At 41.5% G+C, this 20,184-nt stretch overlaps 1 protein-coding gene across 3 annotated transcripts in view; it reads left to right on the forward strand.

Annotated features, from left to right (window-relative positions):
* The first annotated feature begins 201 nt into the window (after positions 1–201).
* LOC135699655 (F-box/WD repeat-containing protein 7-like) overlaps positions 202–20,184 on the forward strand; it is a 74,986-nt gene continuing 55,003 nt past the window's right edge. The window contains exons 1-2 of one of the 3 annotated variants that reach the window (XM_065219947.1): positions 202–812; positions 1,016–1,277. The gene's annotated coding sequence lies outside the window, so the exon portion shown is untranslated. Of the gene's footprint in view, positions 1,278–20,184 lie in introns of all 3 variants that reach the window. The other 2 variants (XM_065219945.1, XM_065219948.1) reach the window with 2 other exon arrangements.

A 20,184-nucleotide genomic window follows, 5' to 3' on the forward strand; every position in this document is an offset into this window, starting at 1 on the left:
AGCCTTCCATAATCAAAACAAAACAAAAGGAAACGTCAAAAGCCGCAGCCATCTTGACACACGCTGCCAACCTTACCAAACCACTAAATGTCAAGGGGACGTTTTGCTGCAAGGGCTTTCGCTCTGTTTTTGTGACTCGCTCGCGTTTTCTTTTCTTCGCAAACTGAAGTTTCTTGACTGGTGTTCTGCAAACCGACTCTTTTTTTTTTCGCTGCCCTGCAGAGATCGGACGACCATCGTCATTTTTCATTCACTCACTCTGCTCTGGCTACTCTTTTCTGCTGGTTGATTTCGACATCAGCAGCAGCGCAAGCAGACACTCGCACAATCAGAAATATCGAACAGTGTTTTCGGGGAAAAAGTGAAAATTCGACGGAATATCCTACTTGGAACAGTGCTGTGAATTTGCGTGCACGCGTTTTAAAGCGGAATTTACGACAACGGTTTGGGCTGCTGCGGCGGATCCCGTCGTCTGGTGTTTTGCTGCGTGGCGTCGCGATTCGCGAATCGACGACGACGGAATAAAAGCAGGTATTTTTTTCTTTCTTTTTGGGGAGTTTAAGATCCAACTCCTTGCGGATTAAAAGTGCAGTGTGACCGTTTTCATTTTCCGTTTTGATTGCGCAGCACGCACCCAGAAGCAGCCGAAGAAAAATAGTGCAGAAATTTTTCGCTGGAATAAATTTTAAAATATCTTACGACGAATGCGAGAAGGTTGATGAAAAACGCGTAGCCCCATCACAGGGAAGGCCAAAGAAGAGGAGGAAAAAGAAGGCCCTATTGTGTGTTTGCTGTCCCGTCGTCTTCGCGTTGTGAGTAGTGTTGGAAGCGTGCGTCTGTATTTGTATCTGAGTGTTGTTTTTGATCGAATTCAATGTCTGGGGGCCCCAAAAGCAGCGAAAAAAGTGGATTATTCAGCATTGTAAATATTTTTCCAATGCGCTGCTTGGGTGATGGCTGCTGTTTGCATCTGTTGCGTGAAGAAAGTGTTTCATAATACGATTTTTCTGGGCAGAGGATAGTGTTCTAGGTGGAAGTACCCGTTTAGCGAGCTATCAAGAGACCAAAATGTGGCCAATTAATGGTGGCTGTAGCTGAAAAATCGTCACACAGTTCCACGAAAAACCAGCCAGGCAGGAAGGAAGCAATAGGAGAAGACGAAAAAGTAGAAGCAGAACCTCGCACCTCGAAGGCCGAATTGCGACTTTGTGTGGATTATTCTCACTGTAGAGGAACGGAGCAGCATAAACGATTTTACTGAAGCTTCATCGTCACAGGTAAGTCCTTTGAGGTTGTCACTAGAAAAGTACAAACATCAATCTCCTTGTCTTCATCGTTGAGCCTTTGAATTCGCGAATTATAGCTAGATAGAGCTATAGCAATCATTATTGCATTCAAGGGAAGATGAAGTAGTGAAAAAATTGCCCACATGCGCGCGTGACATTCGAGAGCAAACGAAAAATAATAAGCGAAGCAAAAGTCTGCTCGTAGAATTGTTGCGGGTATAGGTTCCTACATTTATAGTATATGTAGTAGAGGAGGCAGCAAAAAAACTAGGCAGAATAGTACGACGTACATTTATAATAGCAGCTCAAGTTGCTGCTGCTGTTTCTGCTGCACATATCGCATATGAGACGATGATGGTGCACGGTGGTGGTGGTGGTGGTGTTGGTTTGGCGCTCGTGAAGGTTGTAGTCGAGGTTATGAAAGCGCTGAGCTGCTGTCTATCCGCGTCTTGCATCAGAACTGGTTCAATCTCAGTCGTGAAAAAGTTTGTTGTTCTTAGTGAACGCCACTTTGATATTCTTGATAACGTTGTGATGAAAGTAATCATGCATTCTTAATGGAGGAAAAAACACTCTTTCCTTGTGCTAGCTAATAGCCAGGAAACGTTGATAGGAAACTATTGTCTTTTAGCTAGCTGTTGGTAGTTGTTGTTTTTCTCACGTAAATTGTGCCACATGTTGCGTTACGAACATCGTTTGAATATCGGATGGGATTATTGTCTTGCACTCATGATCCTTTGTGTTACAAATCGGGAACGTGTTTCCAGATCATAATATTACAGTGCTTTCCCGATTTTGTCAGCCTACTGATTTCACTAAATTTTTCAGTTTTTAAACATGAATTTTCAACTTTTTGGTCTGGATAATGTTCAATCTTCGCTGAAATGTGAATGATAGGGGAAGTCGGGGTAAAATTTACATACTGGGTAAAATAAACAATTGACGATTTTAAGTGCTTATTGATTCAAATATCAATCAATTCAATCAACGCACAGGTCTTTCAATCAATGTACCTTTTACATTTTAATTCATATACATTCATATAATTTTAATAATTTCTTAATTTAAAGAGTTATTTTAAGCCCCGTTCCCCTACTAGGAATAATTAGTTAGGATCGCTGTTTACTGGAAAAATCATTTTTGCCACGGAAAATCTATGTTTATTTTCTGTGCAATTGTAATAAAAAAAACATTACTTCGTGGTCATCAACATTTATTCTTAAAAAATTAAAAAAGAGCATTACATATTTCAAAAAATGCATTGTACATGTATGTATGTAAAAGTTTTGCTTGACTTTAAATTTTCAAGAGATGCTTCAGTCCTACACTCAGAATAATTTGCACATCAATGTCACGTGAAAACATACGTAGATTTTTTCCATCGTACTTTTCACATAACAGCTACGTGATTCTCATGTAGGGGTACTCATCTCATGAAACTTAACCGTCATAGGATTATCACATAGAAGTTACGTGATTTGGTCGGTTACATTCATTGAAGGATTCTAGTATCAATATTTAGACACTGTTTATACAAATATTTCCATAATATGTAGATATTATGATCGGTTGGCACATACGACAAATAGTTTTTGATGAGAAAATGAAACAGAAATGAGGTAGCGGGCCAAAATGTTGCCTTTAGCCAAAGTAAGCAGAGTAGAGTCTGGAAGTATTAAAAAGTCAAATAGTGTACGTTTGTTACATACGCCCTATTCAAAAAGCACTCTGAAACTATTGTTGCGTTTTTCGCTGGGAACATGACGCGGATTTTTTTCCTTGGTTTGTTTTCCGTCGATCTTGTTTTCCGTGCTGAGCACCAATGCTACCGACGCCAGGGAGGCAGCTCCCACACCTTTACAATACCTATCGACATATCAACTCATGAACCGGGGACCAACGGCTTTACTTTCCTTCCGAAGGAAGGCGTGATCAGAGATGACAACAATTGCAAAATTAGAAATCAGAATTAGAAGAATTCCATTTGATTAATTTCAAGTCAAAGTTCGGCATTTCAAATATTTTTACTAGTTTTGGAACTTTTTTTTTGTCTTGATTTATCGAGACTTTCCGCCAAATTCGTTCGTACAGTTTTGTGTCTTTAAGGAAACAGAGCAAAGCTGTTTCTGTTGAAGGGTCGTTGACAAGAATATCTCTTATACCAGTTTCTAGTCCGTATATTCTTCTCGAATCTTGATACTGAGGGCAAACAGCAATAATGTGTTCGACAGACTGCCGAATCCCACAAAAATCGCATAGGCTTTGATCGTATCGTCCCGACTGGAAGTGACTAGTTTTTGTGTGCGGCCGGTTCGCAGCCTAGATAGGATTCGTTGATCTTTTCTATTATTTTGGTCATTCCATTTGGTAGTCTTACCTTTAACCTTACAAAGAAAAAGGTCTCTCTCTTGTTGCCATGCTACTGCCCAAGCTACCGAAATTATGTTTTTAACCCAGGTTTTGGCATCTTGAAAGGGTACCTGTGTGGTGAGTAGCTGCGAATCTCGACCTAAGGCCGCAAGCTTATCTGCGCTTTCATTGCCCGGGATGCCGCAGTGTCCGGGAGTCCAAACGAAAAGAGTGTTAGGTTTCACTGTCGCCCGGATCATTTGTACCCATGGGTGACGTATACGGTCCGTTTCAAGGGCTTTAAGGACACTCGCGGAGTCTGATAATATGGCAGTATAAGTTGCCTTTGCATTGGTCGCTGCTTGATGAATAGCTATGGCCTCAGCGGAGAAGACTGAGCACATGTTTGGTAGCCGCTGGTGTATCACAAGATCTCTTCCTGACACACCAACACCTACTCTGCCATTGGCCTTGGAACCATCGGTGTATATTAAATCATATCCAGCTGACGTCGTCGCTTTTATACGATACGATTTATACTTATAACTCCAGCCTTACTTTCTCCGACTTTATAAGAACATTGAAAAGACCAGTTGACCTTCGGTTTGGAAGAGTCCCATCCTTGGCCTCCGATCCGGTCTAATTCAGCTACCGGTGGGAGTTCCTGATGAGCCAGTTTCTGAAGGAGTTTGTTAGCCTCCCTTAGGAGGAACACTCCCTCCTCATCTCCGTATGTCTTTTCCATGAAGCTCAAAGCTCTCGAGCAGGTGGTTATGGCCATGATGTAATGGAAAGGTAACACTCCAGCTTCTACACACGCTGACGACGCCGGCGTGGATGGTAGCAAACCAGAGACTATTCTTATGCAGCGATTGTAGGTTGGTCCTAGTTTCTGCATCATCTCGTCTGAAGATCGGCAGGTGAGCTCTATACCGTATAACAGTCTGCTGGTTACGATGGCCGTGGAAACTCGGAGCGCAGTATCGCGGTTATTGTGATTCCGACGGTTCGTTATCAAGCGTAATAGGCGTATTCTTGATTGCCAATCTTCTCGGACCGTGTTAAAATGTTTTTGGAAGTTGAGGTGGCGGTCTAGATAGACACCGAGAATGCGACAGCAGGTCTTGTATGGCACTGTGTTGCCTTCGATTTTGATAGGGTTTGACTCCGCCCGGTGTCGGCTGTTACAGATGTGTGTAAAGTTACTCGGTGACAACTCAAAACCTACCGTTTTGGCCCATCTGTTAACGGCATTGACAGCTGCTTGAAGCTTTCTCCGAAGTGAAACTGGTCTATGCCCGACAACAACGAGGACGATGTCGTCAGCATAAACAAAGATGTATATATCTTTGGGAAGGTCCCCAAAGACTCCGTTCATATACACTAGGAACAGTGTGACTGCGAGAACAGAGCCCTGGGGGACTCCAGTCTCTTCCCTTGCGATGTTAGACCTATGATTCCCGATGCCGACTTGGAAGGTTCTGTTCTTGAGGAAATTCTGGACAAAGTGAAGTATGTGGCCGGATAGGCCCCATTCAGATAATTGTTTTAAGACAAAGGGTGTCCATGTCCTGTTATAAGCTTTAGACAAGTCCAAAGCTGCTATGTCTACGTGCTGTTGGGCTTGTAGGGCGTCATCTAGAACTTGACCGAGGGAAGCAAAGTAGGTTCCCGTTCCGTAACCTTTACGGAAGGCATGTTGTCGGCAATCCAACAGATTGTTGTCTTTAAGGAAGTCAGTAAGTCTGCGGTTGACCATACGTTCCAGAACTTTACAAGTGCAATTTGTCAATGAGATAGGCCGGTAGTCCTTTGGATCAGTCGAGGATGATCCATTCTTTGGTATGGGAACTACCAAGCTGTGTCTCCATTGCTTTGGGAAAACAGCCTGGGTCCAGTTCTGGTTCAGAAGTGAAAGAAGGATCTGCTTGCCCCTGTGTGGTAGGTGTTTCAGCAATGGGTAACTAATTTCATCAGGGCCAGCAGATTTACCATTACTGTTCGCAAGGGCAAAGCTTAACTCCAACATGGAGTAAGGTTGGTTGATCGGTAGAGAGGAGACGTCTTGTGGAATGGGAACTCTATCTAATGACGTTAAGGAGGCAGCATTGCTTCTGATGAAAAGTTGGCTATAGCCACTGATGGCAGAAAGGCTGGCAAAATATTCTGCAAGTTTATCGGCTCCAACCGAGGGGTCTCTCGATAACCCGTTCTCATGTCTGATGGCTATTCCTTTTGTTCTTCTCTTTCCGCTTAGGGAGTTTACCCTACCCCACAGTTCGGTAGTAGACTGGTTACTATTGATCCCGTCGATGAAATCTTCCAATTCCTGCGTTTGGCATCTCTGATGATTTGTCTGCATTTATTTCTCTTTGACCGATATTCTGCTATCATTCTTCCTTTTTCTGGGTGATCAGGCGGAAGTCTCTTCACTGCTCTCATTGCCTTCCTTCTAGCTTTGATAGCCGCCCTGGTCTCCGCGGACCACCAATGCAGGGCTTTACGGCCGGGGGTGACACTAGTCCTAGGTATGGAACCTTTAGCAGCGTCGAAGATAGTGGTAGTGAGTTGATCGATACTAGACGTTCAGAAGACCTTTTGGTACAATTTCGATCAATTTCTTTCGAAAACACAACAAAAAAAGTTACAAGCGAGCCAACATCAACACCAATTGTGCCGAGCTCTTTCACGCACCTTGCAGCGCGTAAATAAACTGAAATTAAAAATTATCACTCGCGATGCAACTAATTTCTGGTCCGAGAGAAAATCAACCAACGCAGATCGCGACATCTCTTCTGATGCTTGCAAACATGTTGAATCACGTTTTCTTTCTCTATTCTAAAACTTCCCGGAAAGCGAGAAAACTACCAATCACACACGTATAAACGTCCGGGAGGCAGAGCGCCAGCGATAATCCGGCAATTGCAGCCGAAAACTATGAGAGCGAACGCACGCACAAAACAGAAAACAAACTTAAAACACAACCGTATCCAAAGGCGTTCGAAACTGCACCCGCACTTTAGGTGAATCATCCTGTCGCAAAAAAGCCATGCAGAACACGGATTCTTCATCGCCTTTAACTGGTTTAGCGCATTGGTCACAGGCGGAAGTCATGCTGACTCAGTTTCCAAAAGTGATTTAAAAACAGCGGTGGAGATGCTCTAATACGCAAAGAGGAATTGGATTCTCAAGATCGCCCAATGCTAGACAGTATACACTACATTATGTCTAATTGGATAACTTTTTCACTGTTTTCACAACACAAAATTAGAGTCGGTGTATAATGAGTCACGCCAAGAGTGAAGCCAAGTCTACCTATTGAACCGTCAAACCGGCTACCTATCGGGCAAAGTAAACAAACATTACGATGCTATGAAAGGTCCACGAAAGGTATTGCAATAAAATATAAAATATAATCGAAGAAATGAGCATAAACACGCAGTGAGCATTAAATTGTCATGGGATACGTTCGGTAATGATCAGTAATGAGAATTTCTACTATTTTTTGTTAAGTTAATTTGACAAAATCACTGATATAATGATTTACTACAGACGCATTTTTTTTTTTCTTTCGCTAGAAGTCATTTGAAGTTGTTGTAGAAGTCCTCTGTTGCCAAGTGAAAAGAATGGGTATCTTTCGAAAACCGTGATGCGAGTTCAACTGTTTTTCTCTTGGCGTGACTCATTATACACCGACTCTACACAAAATATGCTCTAATTAGACGATTATCGCAACAAACTGCACTTTCCACTAACAACCAGTACAATATTACAGGTATACCGAACGGAAAAAAACGAATAACGATAGCCCGTGTGATAAAAAATCGACAAATTTAACAGCGCACAATCACGACGATGTGAATAACAACAACTTGGGGCTGTCCAGTTCCTTCTGTCATAGCAGAGGACTGATAACCTGAAATATGTCATAATAAGTGAATGTTTCTACTGAACTGTCACACTGGTTGTTTGCAGAATTCATGTTCAAGGCAAGTGATGTGCAATGGTGAAGACAAAAATTCAAATGCACTGAAATTTTTTTTTGGATCGAAACAAAAATCGAATGAAAAGGATCGATCCAGTCGATTTTTGTCGTGTTTGAGATCGATTCAAAAAATCGATTAATCGAACCAAAAGAATCGATCTTTTGTGTTTTGATCCAAGATCGTCCATTGCTAGTGCTGACCACGTTTTGCGTCCATTGCTGCAATGGAAGCGCTCTGACCCCCGCACAGTGGGACGAATTAAAAAAAGTGGGACATGGCTATTTGCGACGAAACTATTGAGTATAGCTTTTTGTTGTCTTCTAGAATGTTTCTTTATTTTTTAAGTACTTTATTTTAGTAGTGAAAATTTTTGGTTAAGGAGGGTATACACTCAAATAAAAAAAAATAACTTTTTTATGTCTTGTTAAATTCGATGAACACCTATGAAAACATTGAAGATAAAGTCTTTTTAAGAAACTTTGTTCAAGGTGTAAACTTTCTATCTCTCAATTGGACGAAGTTATAGAGTGAAAATGGACTACAAACGGTAGTACCCCCTTAAAAAACGTTTTTTCACCATAACTTTTTTCTTTGAATTTTTTCGATTTTTAAATATTCTACAAAGTTGTAGGTGCTTAGAAAATGCAGAAGACAGTAAATCGTTATCTCTTTGTTGAAAGGATTTACGCCTGTTTTTACAATTTGTTTACACTATTTTTAAGGGGGTCTACCTTGCAAGTTAGCAGGTATTAGCAGCTAATGACAACGTCATTTCATTCAGCAACTTATACCCTACTGTTTCATATACAATTCATAGGGGGATCCAAGGGGATGCTTAATAAATTTTCAAAAAATGTACCTCAATGTTTTGTTACGTTTTGCTGTTTTCATGAAGATTGTTCCAAGTATGTACATACATGAAGACAAAAAACGTGTTGTTTACCGTTAATCAGGGTTGCTACTCACTTGCTATAAAAAAATATTTTTCGGAATTATGCAATCATTAGATGTTATAAAGCTGTGTTGCACTTGTAAGTAACAGGAAGAGGGTGTAAAGTATGTGTTTGACTCAAAAACCTGCCAATTTCGCTTTGAGCACGTCACAATCAGCGATCTTATGATTCGTGGGCGTTCACTCAGAGTGAGCGCTCACGAGTTGTAAAATCGCTGATTGTGACGCACTGAAAGCAATATTGACAGATTTTATGTGTCAAACACATACTTCATGACCTCTTCTTGTAACATACAAGTACTAATTAGCATTATAATATTTCATGATTACATAATTCCAAAAAACATTTTTTTATAGCAAGTGAGTGGAAGTAACCCTGCCGTTAATTATGACAAAAGAAATCATTATGATGAACATTTGCACTAGCTATCAATATTAAATGGCAATACAGTAGGTGGTAACACATTTATTTGAACTTATTTGCGTTTAAATCCCGTAATTGATGTTGACACTAACGAATCCTGGAATTTTCCTGATTCACGGCGCAGACATTATAAGAGCTTCTATTCTTCCTGTTTGTACTCTATCAGAAGAACCTCAAGAATGCCGAAATAAGGACATCAAAAACTTTCGAGAACATCAGGCAAGGAAATGTTCACGGTACAGATATGTGCTTTTTATATTTTCTAATCATAGTTATGCTTTATGTTTTGTTTTTGTATTCAACAGTGTAGCCTCAAATCAAGACATTTTAAGCCGACTGATGGTGTCTTCAGACCCATTGATTTCATCAATGCGAAAGATTCCAAGAAGGAAAAGCATTCCATTCAGAGGAGATGCATTGAAGTTTTTGAAAGAACCGAGTATTTTAAAGAACGAGATGCCATGTTCATCCAGCGATGAAGATTAGGAGGAGAACGATCAACTGTAATAAAAATTGTAACCAAACAAGAATCAAAAGAGTTTGAATAAATGTTTTGTCACCTGCTTAATTGTCATAATTAACAGTAAGCAACACGTTTTTTGTCTTCATGTATGTACATACTTGGAACAATCTTCATGAAAACAGCAAAACGTAACAAAACATTGAGGTACCTTTTTAAAAAAATTATTAAGCATCCTCTTGGATCCCCCTATGAATTGTATATGAAACAGTAGGGTATAAGTTGCTGAATGCAATGACGTTGTCATTAGCTGCTAATACCTGCTAACCTGCAAGGTAGACCCCCTTAAAGATAGTGTAAACAAATTGTAAAAACAGGCGTAAATCCTTTCAACAAAGAGATAACGATTTACTGTCTTCTGCATTTTCTAAGCACCTACAACTTTGTAGAATATTTAAAAATCGAAAAAATTCAAAGAAAAAAGTTATGGTGAAAAAACTTTTTTTAAGGGGGTACTACCGTTTGTAGTCCATTTTCACCCTATAACTTCGTCCAATTGAGAGATAGAAAGTTTACACCTTGGACAAAGTTTCTTAAAAAGACTTCATCTTCAATGTTTTCATAGGTGTTCATCGAATTTAACAAGACATAAAAAAGTTATTTTTTTATCTGAGTGTATACCCTCCTTAACCAAAAATTTTCACTACTAAAATAAAGTACTTAAAAAATAAAGAAATATTCTAGAAGACAACAAAAAGCTATACTCAATAGTTTCGTCGCAAGTAGCCATGTCCCACTTTTTTTGAATTCGTCCCACTGTGCCCCGTTGGCGAATCTGCCATACAATGAAACCACTGGAATCGGCTCCCGTTCTGGTGGAGGAGGCTTAATGGATAGCGAAAGATAAAATGTTTATTGTGTTGTACCTTTTGACTATAGTTTTAAGATGTATTGTATAGTGAACAAGAATCCTCGGCTCTGTAAAGTTAATTCGGTTGAGCCTTATCAAATAAATTAATAAAAAATGTAAGCTTATAGTACGTTCAGACTACAGAGTTATAACATGTTATAGCGCTATCTTGATGGTGGTTTCTGTGTTGCAATTATTTGACAACCGTTATAACATGTTATAACTCTGTAGTCTGAACAAGGCATTAAGGAGGAAAAATGCGATCGCGCATTTGAAATTCAAACTTTGAAAGCAGATAATGCCCCGCCCCCGGATCCTATATTCGGCACTGCCTCTGATACAAAATACTGAGACATTTTCCAAAAAAAACAGCTGACATCCCTTAAATTCAAGTTTAAACCAATTTAAAGCAGTAACCGTACTATTCCCAGTGACTGCACAGTGTTTTAATCAATGGTTGGCCATGATGCCGCATACCAAACAGAACATGGGAAAGGCGTCCTGTGAAATACTATTTTCCCACAGTCTCGATTCACGTCATACATATGTTGTGCACTATCAACTGCCCAGTTATCATTGTACTGTTACCGTATAATTATGTGCAACTATCCCACAGGCCTACGCCGTCAATGGGAAATCGATCCATTGACGGTTGCGTATCACCATTTTTACGCGATTCCTCGTGCACACTCCTGCTACTGATAAGTTTTATGTTTTATTCAGCTCTCGATCGAAATCAATTGCCAACATTCGGACGAGGACCAAGGGGCCGGTATCGAAAGCTACAATTTTGCGAGGAATGCAGCAGTCTCCATCTGGCGTTTATGCAAGCTCTTTGAAAAAAAGAGGACGAGTGAAATGAAGTGTGCAGTCAGTATGTAAAAGGCGAGTCCTGCCCGCAACAACATGGCCAGTGACGGTGGCAGTAAGGCGAGAAAGCTCTACATGGTCGTCGTTGGAGCTCACCACACATAATTACGGATTGGTGGACGAAGGAGCAAAAAAAAATGCAACATGGAGGCCAACTCCGTGTGTGTGTGTGTATGACGACGAACTGAACAGGCCCATGGACGAACCAGATAAAAACGATAATGACATGTATTATATGCACATACTATACGCTCCTCTGTGCGACCGGTTTCCTGAGCTGTGGTTCTTTTCTCTCGCATTGAATCGCAAGGCAGGGATCGCAAAATGTTCATCGACGTCGGTCGTGATAAAAATTAGGGTAGATACCACGCAGCAGCCCTCCGAGGACGAGGGATGTAATAATGTAACAACAATGAGACGGCGTCGGCCGGTTTTCGACGATCTGGTTTTCATCAGCAACAACCAGTCCGGTGTCTGTGTTGTGAAACTTGCGAAAAATATAACTTTCTCCTACCAACTGGTTGTAAATGGTCAGCGTGCTCTAAAAGGGCAATTCTTATCGGGGAGTGTTAATCCTTACGGAAACACTTGACACCGCGTCCTAAAAATTGAACTTTCATTCGGTCCCGGTCTATATCCACTCATCAAGCTTCTGTAAATGTAAGGTAAAACTTGTTATGGCCCAAGCAATCGGATATCGTTTAATTCGGTCCTAGGGTCCAACAACACCCCATAATGCAGCCGTACAAGTTCAGTCAGTTCAGTATGCAGCGAATCGGAATAACATGTTTTGATTTGTCTTATCAAACGCCAATTTAACTTACACCGGAAGTCCCGGTAAACCCTGTAATTTAGACGCCTAACGCAAGCATCCCAGCCACAAGGGGAAGAAGAAACAGTACGTTCGAAAGATCATTGACTGAAACAGTGCCAAGGCAGGATAGAACGAAACGATTGAAGAAATTTAAACGCAGAGTCATTCCCGCCGCCGTATGTATGTTTCTTTTCTTATTTATTGGATTGGAGAATGGAGAAAAAAAAAGAGACACAGGATGTGCGCATCAAGCGACTCGTGATCCATCCAGATAGAAAATGGAATCCTTCGCGAGTTTCAAACGATTTGAATGCATCCTGAATCCCCCTCCATGGGAAAGCGGGAAAAAGTAAACATGCAGTAGCCGTAAATTTTTGAAGATTTTTTCCCTTCCGTTTTTTTTTAATCCACCTTCATTTCCGGTTCGTCAGGTAGAACGTTGCCCCAGTCTCTCTCAGCCGACGACGACGGTTTCGGAATCAGCTGTGCTAGGTGACGCAATGTGCAGTTTATTCCTCCATTCAGATCCAGTACACATCCCCTCGAGGCCCGGATGTGGAGCATTTCTTCCGAGAGGAGAAACAAGAGAGAAAACCCTAAGAATGGGATAGTAATAATAATAACAACAGCAAGCAGCATAAGTAATAGCCGCTTCCTTTTGACGAGTGGTGGCTAAACCTTGAAACGAAAAAGATGACAAAAGTCCGCACATATCGTTTGTCGATGCGATAAACGGAAAACATGGCTTTCATCTTGGTTGATGGGCTGTTCTGTGATTGTTTCACTCCCAAGGATGCTGCAAACGATATTCTGTCATGCCCCTACTTCTTCGTACGTATCTACTTTCCATTCGATAGAAAATTCAAGCCAGGGAAAACTGTGTCATGCTGGGACAGATAAATGCTCCTCTTTTCTTTTCTTTTTCTTTTTTTTTTTTGAAAGCCGTCGATTTCTCCGGAATCGAACAGAACCGTTTCTACCTGCTGCTGGTGTGATGAATTTGTATTCCCTATACCTTGTGCTTTGTATCCTTTATTGTTTGAAATTCCATCTCGGTTTTGGGTTATATAAAAAAAATAGATGTCAGGAGGGTAGATTATACTGTATGTATTAGATCTATCTTGGAATTTGAAAGCAAAGAAAAGTTGAACTGGAAGATGCGTTACTCAAAGGTCAAAGATAACTAATGCCATTAAAATAGGTTAGTATAGCAGGGCTGGTAGCAATCACTGCTGTTAAAAATAGTGATTTTAGTGACCATGTTGATGAAATAAGTGACCAAATAGTGACTTATAGTTGTGAAAATAGTGACTAAAAAGTGACCTAAGAGTAAATTTTAATGAAAACTCTGAGTTTCTTAGGAGCACAACTCCGGTGAGCTTCAGAGGAAAATTCCAAGGGCATTCTGAGCACATTTTCATAAAGTTTGTGAGAGAGAACGAATCCGGAGCCAAACAAATTATGAGAATAAATCTAAGGAATTTTTGAGGAGAAAGCCAATGAATTCTTAGGAGACTTTCAATGTGAGTAGAATTCCAAGGGAAGGAGTGAGATTGAAAAGGAAATCTGAAATGAATTCAATGAATATTCGGAGAATATTTCCAAAGGGTTTCTTTTTGTGGAGAATTTCAAGGTAATTCCAAGGAAAACTAAAAGAAAATTGAATTCGGAAGACAGCTTAACCAAAATTTTGAGGAATATTTCAATGGAAATCTCCGCTGAATATGGAATGGACTATTCTGAGGTTTTCAGAACTACTTGAAAGTAACCATTTTTTTCCTGAAGTTAATGAAACTGCCTTGAAGTTCTTTTGTAGTTTAAAAAACTAGCCTGAGCCTAACAATACTTCTCATCAAATTCTTAAACTTCCCTGAACTTTTTAGGACTTCCTAAAGTTTCCTAAATTTTCAATAATCAAGAATCTCCTCTAAAGGTTTAACAATTCACTGAAATTCTCTAAACGTTTCCGGATGTGCATATAATTTTTATCACTTTTCAGAAATTCTCTCGGAGCTGTGCAGAAGTTTCCGGAAATTCTCTTTGATTCTCTGATCTGTCTTGATGTTTTCGGTGCTTTCCTAATGCTCTCAATCCTATTGAAGATCTCGGTTCTGCTCGAAAATAAATGGAATTCCCGTAAGCACCTTTAAATTTCCCTGAAATTATGTGGACTTCTGTGAAGTTCCTGAAATATTTTTGAAGTTTTCATAAATTCTCTGAAGGTCTCTGTACTTCATTAAATTCTCGGAACATCTTTGGGGTTCTCGATTTTTTTTTCAGCGCATTATGGAACTATCCTGAATGTTTCTAAATTTACTATTATAGATCTTTAAACTGCCCCAAAAGTTTGGGCTAAAGAAAACTTAACTTAACTTAATTCCACAAAGATCTCTAGATCTAGCTTTTCTGAGGTGCTTAGAACTTCTTAAAATTTTACACAATACCGCTCAAGTTTTCTATATTTCTCAAGTTCGCTTGAGTAAGTCCAAGATATAAAAATATTCAATGTCTTAAAGTTCAAGATACCAAAAAAAAAATCATAGTGCCAGAATTAGGAAAAAAAAGCTTTATTTCATGTTCGTAATTAACTTTATGAAAGATTGGAGATCTTAATTACAGTCCTATTAACTTCACAACAATTGTACGAACCATGGAGAAGTTCTTAGGAATGAAAGAAAATGCTGAGAATTTCAGTGATGAAGCTTCAAACAAACTGCGGGAACATAAGGGAAGTTAACACGCTGAAAATATGGGGAACTTACTGGAAACTTTAAGAACCTCAAAGCTTTTCTTTTAGCATCCAAAAATTTTCAAAAACTTTTAACTTGAGGGGTATTGTGCAATTTTTTAGGAAGTTCTTCAGAAAAGCTAGATCTAGAGATCGTTGGGGAATTTCAGAACATAAGAGCTGTTAACGTAACTTTAGTCCAGACTTTTGGAGCAGTTTAAAGATTTATAATCGTAAATTTAGAAAATGTAAGATGCGCCAACGCGCGATTGGTTGGCAGCCGAACAACGCGAGGATGTGCAAGTTGAGGATTAAGGGCCGTTTCATCAACTACAGTATCATCAACGTGCACTGCCCACACGAAGGAAGACCCGACGACGAGAAAGAAGCGTTCTATGCGCAGCTGGAGCAGGTGTACGACGGCTGTTCGCAACGGGACGTCAAAATCGTCATCGGCGACATGAACGCTCAGGTAGGACGGGAGGCAATGTATAGACCGGCAATCGGGCCAAACAGCCTGCATGCCGTATCGAACGACAACGGCCAACGATGCGTGAACTTTGCAGCCTCTCGGGGTATGGTAGTTCGAAGTACCTTTTTCCCCCGCAAGGATATCCACAAAGCCACCTGGAGATCACCTGACCAACATACAGAAAACCAAATCGATCACGTTCTAATCGACGGGAAATTCTTCTCCGGCATTATCAACGTCCGCACGTACCGCAGTGCGAACTTAGATTCGGACCACTACCTAGTTGCAGTATGCATGCGCTCAAAACTCTCGACGGTGCATAACACACGTCGAAGTCGAACGCCGCAACCCAACATTGAGCAACTACGGGACGCTGGAGTTGCCCAGGACTACGCGCAGCAGCTGGAAGTTGCACTACCCACGGAACAGCAGCTTGGCGCAGGTTCTCTTGAAGATGGCTGGAGGGACATCCGTTCAGCCATAGGTAGTACTGCTGCAGCGGCACTAGGTACTGCAATCCCGGACCGAAGAAATGACTGGTTTGACGACGAATGCAAACTGTTAGTAGAGGAGAAGGATGCAGCACGGGCGAGAATGCTGCAACACTGCACGAGATTGAATGTGGAGCGATACAGACAAGCGCGGAACAGACAAAACAGACAGAGATCGCGAGGCGATGGAAAATCTGTACCGCGTAAACGACACACGGAAGTTCTACGAGAAGCTAAATAGTTCGCGCAAAGGCTACGTGCCGCAAGCCGTTATGTGCAAGGACTTGAAGGGCAACCTTCTCACGAACGAATGTGAGGTGATTGAGAGGTGGAAGCAGTACTATGACGAGCACCTCAACGGTGAAGCAGCAGAAAACGAAGGTGGCACGGCAACAGACCTTAGAGCACGCGCAGAAGACGACAGGCTACCGGCCCCTGATCTTCAAGATCTTGAGGAGGAGATCGGTTGGCTGAAGAACAACAAAGCAACTGGTGTAGATCAACTACCAAGTGAGCTATTAAAATACGGTGGTGAAGCACTGTCTAGAGCGCTGCACTGGGTAATTGCCAAGATTTGGGAGGAGGAGATATTACCGGAGGAGTGGATGGAAGGTGTCGTATGCCCAATCTACAAAAAGGGCGACAAGTTGGATTGCTGCAACTACCGCGCGATCACACTGCTGAGCGCCGCCTACAAGGTACTCTCCCAAATTCTATGCCGCCGTCTGTCACCATTTGCAAGAGAGTTCGTGGGGCAATACCAGGCGGGATTCATGGGTGCCCGCGCTACCACGGACCAAATTTTCGCGATTCGGCAGGTTCTGCAGAAATGCCGCGAATACAACGTGCCCACACATCATTTGTTCATCGATTTCAAATCTGCATGCGACACAATCGATCGAGATCAGCTATGGCAGATTATGCATGAGTACGGATTTCCGGAAAAACTTACGCGATTGGTCAAGGCGACGATGGATCGAGTGATGTGCGTTGTTCGAGTATCGGGGACACTCTCGAGTCCCTTTGAATCTCGAAAGGGGTTACGGCAAGGTGATGGACTTTCGTGTCTGCTATTCAACATAGCCTTAGAAGGTGTGATCAGAAGACACGAGTGGCACGATATTCAGGAAGTCCATCCAGCTCCTTGGCTTCGGCGATGACATTGACATTATGGCACGGAACTTTGAGATGATGGCGGAAACGTACATCAGACTGAAGACTGAAGCTAGACGGATTGGACTTGCCATCAACGCATTGAAGACAAAATACATGAAAGGAAGAGGTTCTAGGGAAGACTATGTTAGCCTCCTACCCCGAGTTCAGATTGACGGTGACGAAATCGAGGTGGTCGATGAGTTCGTGTATTTGGGCTCAATGGTGACCGCCGAAAATGATACCAGCAGAGAAATTCAAAGACGCATTATGGCAGGGAATCGTGCCTACTTTGGACTCCGGAGGACGCTCCGGTCGAATAAAATTCGCCGCCGCACGAAGTTGACTGTCTACAAGACGCTGATTAGACCGGTGGTCCTCTACGGCCACGAGACCTGGACTATGCTCGTGGAGGAGCAACGCGCCCTGGTGTTTTCGAACGGAAGGTGTTGCGTACCATCTACGGTAGAGTGCAGACGGATGACGGAACGTGGAGGAGGCGAATGAACCACGAATTGCACCAGCTGCTGGGAGCACCATCCATCGTCCACATTGCAAAAATTAGGCGACTACGGTGGGCTGGGTACGTCGTAAGAATGCCGCACGACGACCCAGTGAAAATGGTTCTAGAAAGCGACCCAACAGGAACAAGAAGAAGAGGCGCGCAGCGGGCAAGGTGGATCGACCAAGTAGAAGGTGACCTGCGCACCCTTAGCAGACTACGAGGCTAGCGAACTGTGGCCATGAATCGAGTAGAGTGGAGACGACTTCTTCGGACAGCAGAGGACAACAAGGCCTTAGCCTGATTGGTAAGGTAAGGTAAGTAAGCGAGTACTTCGAGGACGATCAGATAGCTTCAGAATAATCCCATTAACTTTAGAAATTTTCAGCGACTTGATGAGTTCCGTGGAATTATGGGGTATTCCAAGAATTCTATGATTGATCCGAAAATGTCAGAATCGTCAGGGAATTATGAATATACAGGGGTTACTCAAAATAACTAGGATAGGCAAATTTTTGGTCAACTTTGGAGTGTTGTAACTTCGTCAAATTAGATCCGATTTTAAATCTTGCAAAAGCATTTGACTGGAAAACTAGTATGTATTGTTCTACGGTGTAGCCACGAAAATACTCCTGGTCACCGGATACCGGAGATATTCCGGGTTTCCGGAGGGCTTGTCCAACTTGCTAAATTTTTGGTGAAATTTTATATATGATGCTGGTTAAATATACATATTTTTAGTTAATACAACGAAAAAAGAACCTTTTCTAAAGCGAATCATATGCCAAGAACTAAAATCGGCCTAAAATCAACCGAGATATGGCCATTTCCCTGGAATCGGTTCTGGTGGAGGGTTCTGAATGCGGGCAGATCATTTAATCACTCAAAACATGCCGTGCGACAGCTCTTTCTTCATGGTTTCTCGTCAATAGACTTTCGATAAACTTTAAATGCATCATTGACCACATTGGTCGCTCTCGGGACCTCCGGTATGCCCGCGGGGGAACTTGGAAAAGAGGACAATTGCATTTTTACACCAAAACATGCGGTGCGACAGCTCATTCTTCATAGTTTTTCATGAATAGGCATGGTTCCGAGAGCGGTCAATGTGGTAAATGATTCACTTTAAGTCTATAGAAAGAATATTCATGAAAATCTATGAAGAAAGAGCTGTCGCACGGCATGTTTTTGAGTAAAACGCTATTGCCTCCTACTACAGGTTCCCCTGGGGGTGTCCCGTGATTCCGCGAGCTGCCAATGTGGTCTCTTATCCATTTGAAGTTTAATGAATGCCTATTCTTGAAAAACCATGAAGAATGAGCTGTCGCACGGCATGTTTTGGTGTAAAAATGCAATTGTCCTCTGCTCCAGGTTCCCCCGGGGGCAACCGTTTACATTAGAGAATTCACATAAATTTAAAGAAGCTTAGAGAACTTCAGCGAATTGTTATACCTTTAGAGGAGATCCATGATCGTTAGAAAAATTGAGGAAACTTTAGGAAGTTCACGGAAGTTTGAGAATATGATGAGAAGTATTGTGAGCATCAGGCCAGTTCCGCAAACTACAAAAGAACTTGAAGACAGTTTCATTAACTTTAGGAATAATTTGGGAACTTTCAAGAAGTTCTGAAGACCTCAGAATAGTCCATTACATATTCAACGGAGATTTCCATTGAAATATTCCTCAAAATTTCGATGAAGCTATCCTCTGGATTATTTTTTTTAGTTTTCTTCGGAATTATCTTGAAATTCTCCACTATATAAACCCTTTGAAATGATTTTCGAATATTCATTGAATTTATTTCCGATTTCCTTTTGAATCTCGCTCCTTCCCTTGGCATTCTACTCACATTGAAAGTATCCTAAGAATTCATTGGCATTTCTCCTCACAAATTCCTTCGATTGCTTCTCATAATTTGTTTGGCAAACTGTCCTGAATTTATTTTCCGAATTCCTTTGAAGATGTCCTGGAGTTATTCTCAGATTCAATTGTAATCCTCCTTTTAGAATTTTAAAACAAATTCCAAGAACTTATGCTTCGGATTCGTTTTCTACCACAAACTTTATGAAATTATCCTCAGAATACCCTTGGAATTTTCCACTGAATTTCACTGGAGTTGTGTTCCTTAGGAATTCCTCAGAGTGTTAATTAAAGTTTACTTCTAATTTAATTCAGGGTTTCTTGAAATTCTACTCAAAACTATCAGGCTTCACATGAAATCTAAAATTCCTCAGAACTTCCTTGAAAGCAAATAGCATTTGATGTTTTTCTGAAAGATTTTTTTCCCCAGAACTCCCTTGGAATGAGGTCCTTAGAAATTATAATACACGACCCTTTTTGACTCCAGCTTCTTGAAAATTTCTTGAAGTATTATAGCTTTTGTGTGCCATCATCTACTTTTCTGCTCTTAGGTCACTTTTTAGTCACTATTTTTACAACTATAGTCACTATTTTTTTTTTTCCTTTGGTTTGTTTTTTCCGTCGATCTTGTTTTCCGTGCTGAGCACCAATGCTACCGACGTGCCAGGAAGGCAGCTCCCACACCTGGACCCTACCTATCGACCCATCAACTCATGAACCGGGGACCAACGGCTTTACTTCCCATCCGAAGGAAGGCGTGATCAGAGATGTTATGCCTCAGAACATCCCGGCGGCGCCGACTGGGATTGAACCCAGGCCTGCTGGAGTGAGAGGTAATCACGCTTACCACTACACCACCAGCGCCGTTGTCTATAGTCACTATTAGGTCACTTATTTATTCTACAGGGTGCGTGACGAATTTTTGCAG

The sequence above is a fragment of the Ochlerotatus camptorhynchus genome, unplaced genomic scaffold, assembly GCF_037179485.1.
Source record: "Ochlerotatus camptorhynchus isolate MF236.1 unplaced genomic scaffold, CSIRO-AGI_Acam_v1.1 ptg000113l, whole genome shotgun sequence".
Lineage (NCBI taxonomy): Eukaryota > Metazoa > Arthropoda > Insecta > Diptera > Culicidae > Ochlerotatus > Ochlerotatus camptorhynchus.